Genomic DNA, 11727 nt, shown 5'->3' on the forward strand with positions numbered 1-11727 from the left:
AAAGGCAAGAATTGTGAACACTTGTTTAAAATAAAAAAAGAGGTTGTTCAACTTACATCAGAACTGACTTACAATGGGATCATGGGGCTGTAACCCAGTTGTAAATTAGGGACTACTTGCATAGCAAGAAGAGCAATAGACAGGAAGCTTATAAAGAATTGATCCCAGCTGTGCTACTAAGCAGCTGTGTGCATTTGGGGAGGGCTCCTTTCCTTTCTGGACCTCACTGTCCTCACACCTGAAACAGGAATATTGCATTAGATCTACTTCAGAAAGATGACAGCAAGTGAAAACTTTATGGAGTGCAGTTCTATTCATGGGGCTGCCTGACTCATCGGAGTCAACTTGATGGTTATGGGTTTATTTGTATGTTTGAACTCCCTTTTCTTGTTGTGGGTCTAAAGAGGATTCCGTTGACAATCCATATGCTTTCAGTTCAAGGAAAGGAATTGCAATGTTATGGCCTGAAATGGCCACAAGGTGTCAGAATGTGCTCATCTAACACTTAAATACCCACCCCCAAATTGTCCTCAATAAATTATTCTGCTTATTTTACGTTAGATTGCAAGACAGATTTTCATATATTTCACCTATTTCAAGCACCTTCATGATAACCCTATCAAGGACGTAAGATAAGTATTATCAACGGAATTTATTCTGGAAATAAAAGAACCAGATCTATAACTTCTATCACTCAGTACTAATTTTCACTTTCTTCACTAAGCCTTCATGTGTGCTATTTTCGTTTCACAGGTCCAAATTTTATTCTTCATTCAAAATCTTGCTCTACTCTATTCACCATATAGATAATAATAATCTCTAGAAATAAACCAAGCATGAAATATGTGATACCCACATGAGTACAACTATAGAATTTCACTGAAGGATATGAAAGATAAAGAGATATACCAGACTCTGAAAATTCACTCCTCCACCAAGTAATTTTAATTCAATACAATTTTTCCCCATAAAACTTGAAAATCTCAGAAAAGAAATGGGCAAAAATAGTCTAGATTTTCTAGACTCGAGAGGATATTAAGAAAAAATAAAGAAGGGACATATATCCTACAAAATATCAAAACATGTGAAACTCCAGTCATGGAAACAGTGAAACGGCACAAGTCTGGGTGGCTAGAGCAATGGATCCGTGTAAGGTCCAGAAGCAGAAACACAGACATTATGTATACACTAATGGTTGGAGTCTGACCAAAGGAGTCAAAAACTAAGTGTTCTACTTTGGTGAGTAGCACCTGGGATCTTAAAAGCTTAGGAGTGGCCATCTAAGGTGCAATTATTGGTCTTTCCACGTGTGGAAGAAAGGAGAGTGAGGAGAACTGAAGATGCTTGGGATCAGTCAGTCCAATGGACTAATGGTACATGAAAACATCATTCTCCACGACTGTTGAGACCCAAAGAGCTAGACAGGGCCTGGCTACCACAGATTTTGAAAGGGATCACATTAGGAGGTCCCAGATAAAATGGGTGAAAATGTGAAACAAAACCCAGAATTATAAAATAGACTTGTCTATTTTTATAAGTCTCAGAAAGAGACTCGAGGAATCCGAAACTATTTTCCTCAGCCAACTTTCAGGTCTGGAAAGGAGCTTACATGCATGGCCCAATTTTCAGCCAACCAGTAGATAGGAATATCGGAGGTGGCAACAGCACCAGTGAACTATGTTGTTGTTGTTAAGTGCGGTTGAGTCAGTTCTGATCCATAGCAACCCTGTATAGTGTTTTCTAGGAGCAGCTGGTGAGCTTGAACCACAGACCTTGGGGCTCAAAGCAACTTTGCAGTCTAGCACATTAGCCCACAGCAGCACACCAGGACTTCATGCCCACCATGAAATGATCAAAAGGGCAACATGTACCTAAGGACAAAGTTGAGAAGGGATGGGAAGAGGGGTTGAAGGGAAATAGGACTCACAGAGAGGAAGCAGGTATAACTGTTATTGCATGGTGGGGACTGCAATCATTGAAAGAAAAGAAAGTGCAGGGTTTGATGAATGTGAAACTGATGATCTTGTCTGTAAACCTTCACTCAATTCACAAGAAAAAGATAAAGAAAAGGAGTTAATAAATAATCATAGGAGAATCAAATCTATTTGGAAAAATTCAGTGAATTGAAATTATAACTAGATGCCACAGTAAATTTCAGATGAAATAAAAACTAAACAACAAAAAACCTTTTTTTAAAATATAATAACAGGAAAGAACAGTTACAATCTTTTATGAGCCTCAGTTTCCTCTTCTGTAAGGATGAGATCATAATACCTGCCTCATAGGTATGTTATGTGTCAACATTCATGTGAATGTTAAAAATGCTGATGCTAGCAGAGAAACAGAATCTCAATAAATATTTAGTAACAGATGAGGGGTTTTCGTTTTTTGTTTTGCTTTTTTTTTGTAATTAGCCTGGGAAAATACAGGACTGAAGAACAACTCATTTGCCCCAAATCACTCAAAATTAGAACTCAAGTTCATTTGAGTATCTATTCAGGGTTTTTTGGCTACAGATTCTCTCTCTTTTTTAGATTTTAAAGAACCATTTTACTTACATTGTACTTATATTTTTCATGACTTCCTCTTTACACTAGTATCTGTTCATTTAGATACTATTAGAATGTTAGAATAAATTCAATGAATTTTAAAGGGAGACTGGAGAAGAATCAGTGCATCTTAATCTTGGTGTTGGCAAAGATTACTGAAAGTACTATGGACTGCCAGAAGAACAAACAAATATGTCTTGGAAGTACAGCCAAAATGCTCCTTAGAAGCTAGGATAGCCAGATTTCATGTCTCATACTTTGACATGTTATCACTCCTTGAAGAAGGACCTCATAAAGTGGACGGTCAGCAAAAAAGACGATGACCCCCAAAGACATGGATTGACACGATGGCAGCAAAAATGGGCTCAAACAAACCAATTGTGAGGATGGCACAGGACTGGGCTGTCACTATGATTTGAAGCTGACTTGATGGCACTTACCAACAAAAATGATAATAAATTCACGAATGTTGTAAAAACCAATTTATATTTAATGAAATGTAGCCAAATGTACATACATTAAACAAAAGTACAGCACCCATCTGTCAGTTTGGCATCTTATGGTGACTTGTGTGTTGCTGTCATGCTGGAAGCTGTCACCAGTGAATAAGATACCAACAAGGTCACCCATGATGACCTGGCTTCACTGGAGTCTAGACTAAGACAGACAAAGAAGAAGGGCATAGTGAGTTACTTCTGAAAATTAGCCAATGAAAAGCCTGTGGATCACAAGAGACCATTATTTGACTCACATTTGGACACATTTTCAGGAGGGATCAATTGAAAGAGAAAGACATCATGTTTGGTGAAGTAGAGGGTCAGCAGTGGTGAGGGAGGCGCTCAGTGAGATGGACTGGCAATATAGAGGAAATGATGGGCTCAAACATGTTAGCAATTATGAGGATGATATAGCACTGAACAAATTTCATGTTACTGTACACAAGGTCACCATGACTCTAACAATACAGCATATTTATGTTTCTGAGATATTACTGATGCAATTCACAGTAAATGCCTGGTGCAACTCCAGAGGTACAAACCAATGGCCTCTGGACAAAGTTCCAGTTTGTTGCCCCAGATGAAGCATAAGGCACAAGCTGAACAGGGATCCTAACTTTATGGGTAGAGATGAAACTGACAGTCATTTAGAAAAGGGGCCTAACTCTTTCAGGCAATCGTAGTTCCACTTACAACATCAGCATGGCCATGTACTCAAATTCTCAGAAGATTTCTTTCTGGTCTTTTCATTTATTTTTAGAAGAGGAATCTGGGTTTCCACCTGGAGGGGTGCCTTGTGGCTCCTCAAGTTCTGTGCAGACAGAGTCCAAGGAAGAGATGGTGATGGCTGACAAAGGAGAAGCAGAGAAGAGGATGAAAGACTGGCTAGGAATTTGGGGACAAAAGGAGGAGTGGTAAGAGGAGAAAGCAATGAAGGGATGGGGCCCAAGGGAAAGAAACAGCGTGAATGTAGGCATGCATTTCATATATCAGAAAGCTTTCCAGATCTAAATGGCTTTCGAAGCCTTTGGTGTCTTGGGTTCTTGTAATACAAGCATACCTCATTTTACCTTGCTTCACTTTATTGCACGTAACAGATACTACATTTTAAACAAACTGAAGGTTCGTGGCAATCCTGTGTTGAACAAGTCTATCCATGCCATTTTCCCAACATCCTGTGTTCACTTCACATCTCTGGGTCGTATTTTGGTCATCCTCATCAGATTGCAAACTTTTTCATCATGTTATTGGATAATTAGTAGACTACAGCTAGTGTCCATGCAACATTTATACACACTGGGAAACCAAAAAGTTGTATGGCTTTCTTGATTGTGAGACTTGCTTTATTGTGGTAATCCAGAACTGAACCTACAATATCTCCCAGGTACTCTATTTCTGTCATGCATCCAATCATGTGACTTTTATCAAGTCACATTATGTACCGGTTTCTTCATCTGTGAAATAGGCAAAGGATTGCTGCTGCCATCATTTCATAAATTATTTGGTAGAGCTCTGTACACTTGGAGTGCCACACAAATAGAAGGAATTCCAGTGACTGGGGGCCTTGGCCCAGTCTGGGCTTTGGAGAAACAGGAAATAGAGCCATGCCTGCTCCAGGATTATGCTTGCGTGACCAAGGAAAGAACAACTCTTCTTGGCCCTACTTTTTGGCCTGTAGAAATGTGGGGGTACCAATATGATGAATACTACAGAGAGTTCACCCAAGAACCTGCCCTTTTCATCACCCCATCTTATGATTACTTCTGAGGTCTGCAAGCAGGAAAACTTCACCTGGGAATTGAAGAGAAAGGAGGATACAATTCCCTGGGAATCATAAAAAAAGCCAGAGTCCAGGGGTGGTACAAAAGGTACACCGGACTCACAACCAAAATGTTGACAGTTCGAATACACCCAGAGATGCATCGGAAGTACAGCCTGGCAACCTGCTTCTGAAAGGTCACAGCCTTGAACACCCTCTACAATAGTCCTACTCTGCACACATGAAGTCAACGTGCATGGGATTCAACTCCAAGGCAACCGGCACCATTAAAAAAAAATCTTGCACCTCTGCCAAACAGAAATCAGAACTCTCCCATTCCCCCAGCTTCTGCGTAGATGTGCACCCCTAAAGCAATCCCACAATTTAGAATTCCATTTCACCTCTTCTTTTTAAAGTCATACTTTTACTTGGAGGGTCCTCTCATCATAAGATCACCCCAGCACAGAAAGCACTGTGAAACACAGGAAAGGCAGAGGGGAGTGGGGAGCAACCAGAAGATACTGGGACATTTTCTAACCAAAACCTTGAAACAAAAAAGATTGCACTGATAAAACCGAACCATCATTTAGTCTAACTACTAAAAAATGTCTGCTTTGAACATTACGATCTTTTAAGAACTACCTATGTGGGGGTCTCGGAGTCTTGGCATGGTGCTGTGGATTAATGCTCCAGACTGCAAAGCCCTTTGAACTGCAAGGTCAGTGGTTCAAGTTCACCAGCTGCTCCTCAGAAACCATATACAGGGTCGCTATGGGTCAGAATTGACTCAACAGCACTTCACAACAACAATATATGGGATCACATGGAAAACAGCAGCTGGGAAAGGTTAGACAGAAAGAAGCCTTAGGCGGCAGTGAGTTGATGTTTGTGGGGGAGGAACAAATTAGCTAAGGAGTGTGAGAATGGTCACCCAACTTGAAGAATTGTGCATGTAGAAACTGTTGAATTGGTATACGTTCAAAAGATGATACTGTATGTGTGAAAAATCCTGGCCCCAAATTTTGGGAAGAATGCAGGAGCTTGGCTCTCAGGTGAGATAAGCATAGATTATGTCCTCCATGCCCTTGCTATCCCAACATTTTTTTATTTCCATTGCTCCAAACTGTACACAACTTCTCAGTGAAACGAGGCATTCAATAGTATCTCAGAACAACTTTTTTTTGCAGTAAGAAAAATCACCACTGTCATTTTCAGTAGACAGCAGAGGTCAGCAAAACCCAGTCCACTCGGCTAATCCCTGGAAGCCACATAGATGTCGACTTCATATTGCAAATTTCAAGTTCATTAGCAACCAAACCTCCCTTATAAGGATCCATGAGATAATTGAGAAAAGGTTTCTCCTAGACACAGAGTGTGAACACTAATCGTTTCAGTATTGGTGTAATGAGGACGAACAAAGCCAGAGCTCTTGTGATTATGCAGTAAACACAAACAACGTAACAAGCTTCAGAAGACATTATTCTCAAATGAATAGGTTCCTCTCAGAATTGGGCAGGAGCAGGTGATATAATATACAAATAAACACAAAGCATATATATCATATGTATTGTACTGGAATAAGAAGACTGCAATTAAGGAAAGCCATTTAAAACTATAATTGATCATTTTTAAGTAAATATACCCTCATAACTGAATGCAGATGGCAAACCCACTATACAGCTGACCCCTGGGCATGAAGAAGAAATAAACAGGAGGTGCATTACATGCTATTAATTATTTTCACTGCTACAGTTGTTTTCGATATAATACAGGTCATGGGGTTAGCCTGAAGCTTCTCCTAATATATTAGTAAATAAATTTGAACAGATTTTAATTTGCTAATGGAAAGGTCTGGGCCAGTTGAAAATAAGAGGGAGGCTACTTTGTCTACCTCATTAGTATGCATCCAGCCTTACCCTTCCCATTCATACAAAATGTTACATTTCCATAAAGTGCAGTGTAATTTGTCAGAAAAAAAACCCTCTGTAAACTATATTAGAATAAAGATAAATCTGTATCATGTGGTCATCCTCCTTATATAGTCTTTATGATAATTGCATGTCCAACACCTGCCTACAAATGCCTGCCAAATAATACCACTCAGAATGTTCTTGGTATAGGGAATGACAGGGACTGCTCCACTCACCTACGTCTGTATTTGAACTATAGCCTTTATTGCTGCTCACTACCGTGACTTATAGGACGGGTGGTTTGGGGACAGGAAACTCGTCCTGCCTGGCAATTTGAAATAATTAGTATACGTTATGGATTGATGTGATGTTTTCTGGATGGTAACATTAAAATAACATGACAAATTATTGCATGTTAGGTGATGAGATGTGACCCCCAACGAGATGGACTGGCACAGTGGCAGAAGCCATGGGCTCAAGTATAGCAATGCTTGTGAGGATGGTGCAGGGCTAGGTAGTGTTTCATTCTGTTGGACATAGGGTTGCTATGCATTGGAACCGACTCGACAGCACCTAACAACAACAGGTGATGAATGTCTTAGCCTGACGTTAAATAACTGTTTCCAGTTATGGATTGTACACAGTTTAATCTACTTGTAGTTCATCATTTCCAATGTCTCCTTTCCCTTTCCCTAAATCATTTCTTTGACTCACTGACAGTAATAATGAGAATTTATAGGATTTACCTCCTAAATAAGGAAGAGCCAAAATCTTTGTCTGGTTTGGAAGTTGGGAGGTAAATTTGAATTCTCCTTTCTCATCTTCATTCCCAACCCCCCACCTCACACTCCAATTCTAGGGGAGACTGTAAAGATCCCCACCTCCTGGAGTTCTGCAATACCCCACCTTCTCCCCTCTCCCCACCTGCTGTAATCCCTGTTTTTCTTCAAGTAAGACAAGGTAGGGACTTCAAAACAATTTTAGGGGGAAAAAATTTTCTTTTCATTCCATTTGTCTGCATTTCTTTGGGACCTCAAAAAGGTCAGTCCTCATAGGTGTGGCTGGGGCAGAGAAGGCTAGCTGGACTGGCTGGCTCATCAATTTAGCCATAAAGCAAACAAAACCAGTTGCCCTTGAGTTGGTTCTAACTCATTGTAACTCCCCTGTGTATAGTGTAAACTGTATTGCATAGGATTCTCCATGACTGATTTTTCAGAAGCAGATAGCCAGGCCTTTCTTCCAAGGCACCTCTTGGTGGATTCCAACCTACAATCATTTTCCAGAGCAATTGGGTACACTAACCATTTGTACCACCCAAGGACTCCCAGCTTAGAGGATCAGAAAGAGTCAGAAGCTAGGCAGGGCTGAAAAGTCAATGTGTACTTTTGAGCTGAGGCTGGGGGTTAGACTACCTGCCATGACTATGGCTTTGGAAGGGTCAGTGTCAGTGAAGGTAAATAGCAGGAGAAGCAGAGAAAAACTAATCAGAGAAAATTTTGGTTTACAAAATCTGATCATTTCAGGAACAGCTAAGACTTCTTTGAGGCTTTAATGATCACATATATATAAGGAGCTCTGGTAGCGTAGTGGTTACGAATCGGGCTGTGAACCGCAAGGTCAGCAGTTCGGACTACCAGCTGCTCCACGGGAGAAAGATGAGGCAATCTGTTCCCGTAAAGATTTACAGCCTCGGAAACCCTGTACAGGGTCGCTATGGGTCGGAACCGACTCCACGGCACTTAACAACAACAACATATGTTGATGGCTCAAGTCTGCATAATAGTGACTTTATGCTTCATACTTTTAGAAAATGCTTTGACACTTACTGTTGGCTAAGATGTTCACAACAGACCTGTGAAGTTAGTACGACTCAGAGAAATACAGTGACTTGCCTGTAGTCACACAGCAGGGGCCCATGCATAGGTCTTTTGTTGTTAGAGGCCATCAAGTTGGTTCTGACTCACAGCGACCCCATATAGGGTTTCCAAGGAGCGACTGGTGGGTTTTTAACCACCAACCTTGTAGACAGGACAAGGGACTTCATATTCCAAGCTTTTCTACAATCCCATGGTGCTTCTCTACAATATTACACCAGTTGTTGCTAAATTTATTCCAACTCATGGCAACCTCATGTGCGTCAGAGTTCAACTGCTCCATGGAGTTTTCAGTAGCTGATTTTTTTGGAAGTAAATCACCAGGCCTTTCTTCCTAGTCTGTCTCAGTCTGGAAGCTCTGCTAAAACCTGTTCTACGGACAGACAGGGGATAGCTGTGCATGAGGCACATTGGAGGGGAATCAAACACAGGTCTATTTATAAGAGCTACAGCCTATGAGACTGCAGATGGGCATTTCAAAACCCCTCACATTTCCCCCACACTCTCTTCCTCCTTTACCAGGTCCCTGGCTGAGTCCTAAGAAAATGCAATAGATGTTTGGGTGGTATTAGTTCAAGAACAACTACTATCTCCACCCCTCCAAGCTGGACTTTCGTCCTACAGAGTGGCCAGTGCCCCAGTCAGCAAGGAGCAGGCTTCTCTTGCATCTGGGATGGGAAGAAGAGCTATCATTTCTCAGGTTGTGGGAGGCAGGGGGGGGCGTGTAAGTACTATCCAACTAAGATGCCTGAGTTGCCTAGGGCAAAGCTTAGCACCCTCCAGAATCGTCTGATATGAAACTGAAGTGAATTAAACTGAACTTCCAACATGGATATCATAGCAGACCACAAGATCCTCTGCTATACAACCAACACAGCCAACCCACAAGGTTCTCCTCAAGCAGAAGGAGAAAATCATGAATTCTCCATCTAGAATCTTCGAAAGGGATGTGGAACTCCTGGACAAGCTACCTCACTTGCATCAATCAACAGTTTTAGTGGATTTAATAAGGGCCCAACCATTATGGACGAAAATTTGAAGGGAAAAAAAAAATTCCAAACACCAAAAACCAACAAAGAAATGACAGTGATCTGCTATTTAATAATCACAAGACAGACCAATAACTAAATAGTACCAGAGAACAAAACACCATTCTACTCGACAAGCATCAGGCCCATTCATCACTGAGTACTCTTCTTTTCACCTGTTCTTTCACACAAAAATAGAGGACCTTAGTTTGAATCCTCTCAATCAGTACCTTCCTGGAACACCGTCATCTTCACATTGAATTAGGACAATTACGTTTAAAAGGAAATAATTGCTAGCAACAAAAGCAGAGGTACCTCTGTTTGGAGCAGTACTGGAATCTCCTTAGTGGCAGCCCCTTCTCCATTCTAAATAGTCACTCATACCATATTATATTAAAATAACACAAGGAAATGCCTCATTTCCTCAAACAATGTGAGAAGGCTCTGTCTGTCAATGTAGACTCTAGATCAGGAAAACTCTGACAATGTGTCTTTTTGGGGATACTTTTCTGTTGTATTCATTAGTGCTTTGGCATAATAAATGACAGGAAGAAGTTAGTATGGTAATTCTTACTAATTTCCAACACTTTTACTGTCCTCTGTGATGCAGGAAAAAAAATCCCTTATTTGGAAATTGAGAGAAATAAAGAAGTATCAAAGGGCAGTTCCCATAACTACAAGAAAGCCACAAGGATCATTCAAACATAGGCCAGATACAGGTAGTTCTCATTCCAAATATCTTTCCTTTTTTGGTGGTGGTGGTAAACAGAATCAAAATGAACAAAAATATCAGAACCTTGGCTTTTAAAGCATCACTTGTGTTGTTGCTGTTAAGTGCCTTTGAGTAGGTTCCGGCTCATGGTGATCCTGTATAGGGTTTCCCAGGAGCGGCTGGTGGGTTTGAACCACTGAACTTGTGGTCAGCATTACAATGCTTATCCTATAGCACAGCACTAGGGCTCTACCACTTGTATGTTGTTATTGTTAAGTACCTTCGCATTGGTTCTGACTCAGTGACCCTGTATAGGGTTTCTGAGGAATGGTTGGTGGTTTGCAACCACCGACCTTGTAGTTAGCAGTCCACTGCTAATACTACATACAGCACCACACCAGGATTCCATCACTTGTTTATTGTTGTTATTAAGTGCCATCAAGTTGGTTCAGACTCATAGCTTGTATGTTGTTGTTGTTGTTGTTAAGTGACATCGAGTCAGTTCCAACTTATAGCGATCCTGTATAGAGTTTCCTAGGATCAGCTGGTGGGTTTGAACTGCTGACTTTGTGGTTCACAGTCCAGTGCTGATCCTACAGCACCACACTGGGAGTCCCTGTAGCTTTAAAATACTTAATTTCTGCTGAGTTTATTCTAGGAATGAGTCTTGCTGATAGTCTCATTATACAGATGAAAAACTTAAATAAAGCTAGGAAAGGCACTAAATTGCATAAACATAGATGAGAAGTGTATGTTTAGAAGGCACTGACAAAGGGAAGCCTAGATCATGATGCTCAGCTAGGAAAGTAAGCAAGCCTTTGATCTGATTTTCAACTCATGGAGACCCATGTAACAGAACAAAACTACCGCCACAGGGTTTTCTAGGCTGTAGTCTTTATGGGAGCAGATTGTTAGGTCTTTAACCTGAAGAGCAGCTCAGTCTATTCAAACCACGAACCTTTCCGTTAGTAGCCAAGTACATAACCACTATACCACAGGACTCTTTCTTTAGCCATTAAAGTAAAATAAGCATCGAGTCGATTCAGAATCAAAAGTGAGTTTATATAAGATTTCGGAGACTAAATCTTTATGGAAGTAGATAGCCTCATCTTTCTCCCAGAGCGTGACTGGTGGGTTTGAACTAACACTTAGCCCACAGCACCACCAGGGTTCCTGTCTTTACCCTTTGTTGTTGTTAAGTGCCCTAGAGTTGGTTCAGACTCATCCTGACCCTGTGTAGGGTTTCCCATCTTTGTGGGAGCAGAAAATCTCATCTTTCTCCTGCAGAACCACTGGTAAACTCAAAGTTCTGACCTCGTGGTTTGTATTCCAGTGCTTATTATACAGAGCCACCATCCTCCACTCTTTACTCTCTAGTAGTGATGGCTGTGTGTCAAC

This window comes from Chrysochloris asiatica, unplaced genomic scaffold (genome assembly GCF_000296735.1).
Source record: "Chrysochloris asiatica unplaced genomic scaffold, ChrAsi1.0 scaffold00308, whole genome shotgun sequence".
In the NCBI taxonomy this organism is placed as follows: domain Eukaryota; kingdom Metazoa; phylum Chordata; class Mammalia; order Afrosoricida; family Chrysochloridae; genus Chrysochloris; species Chrysochloris asiatica.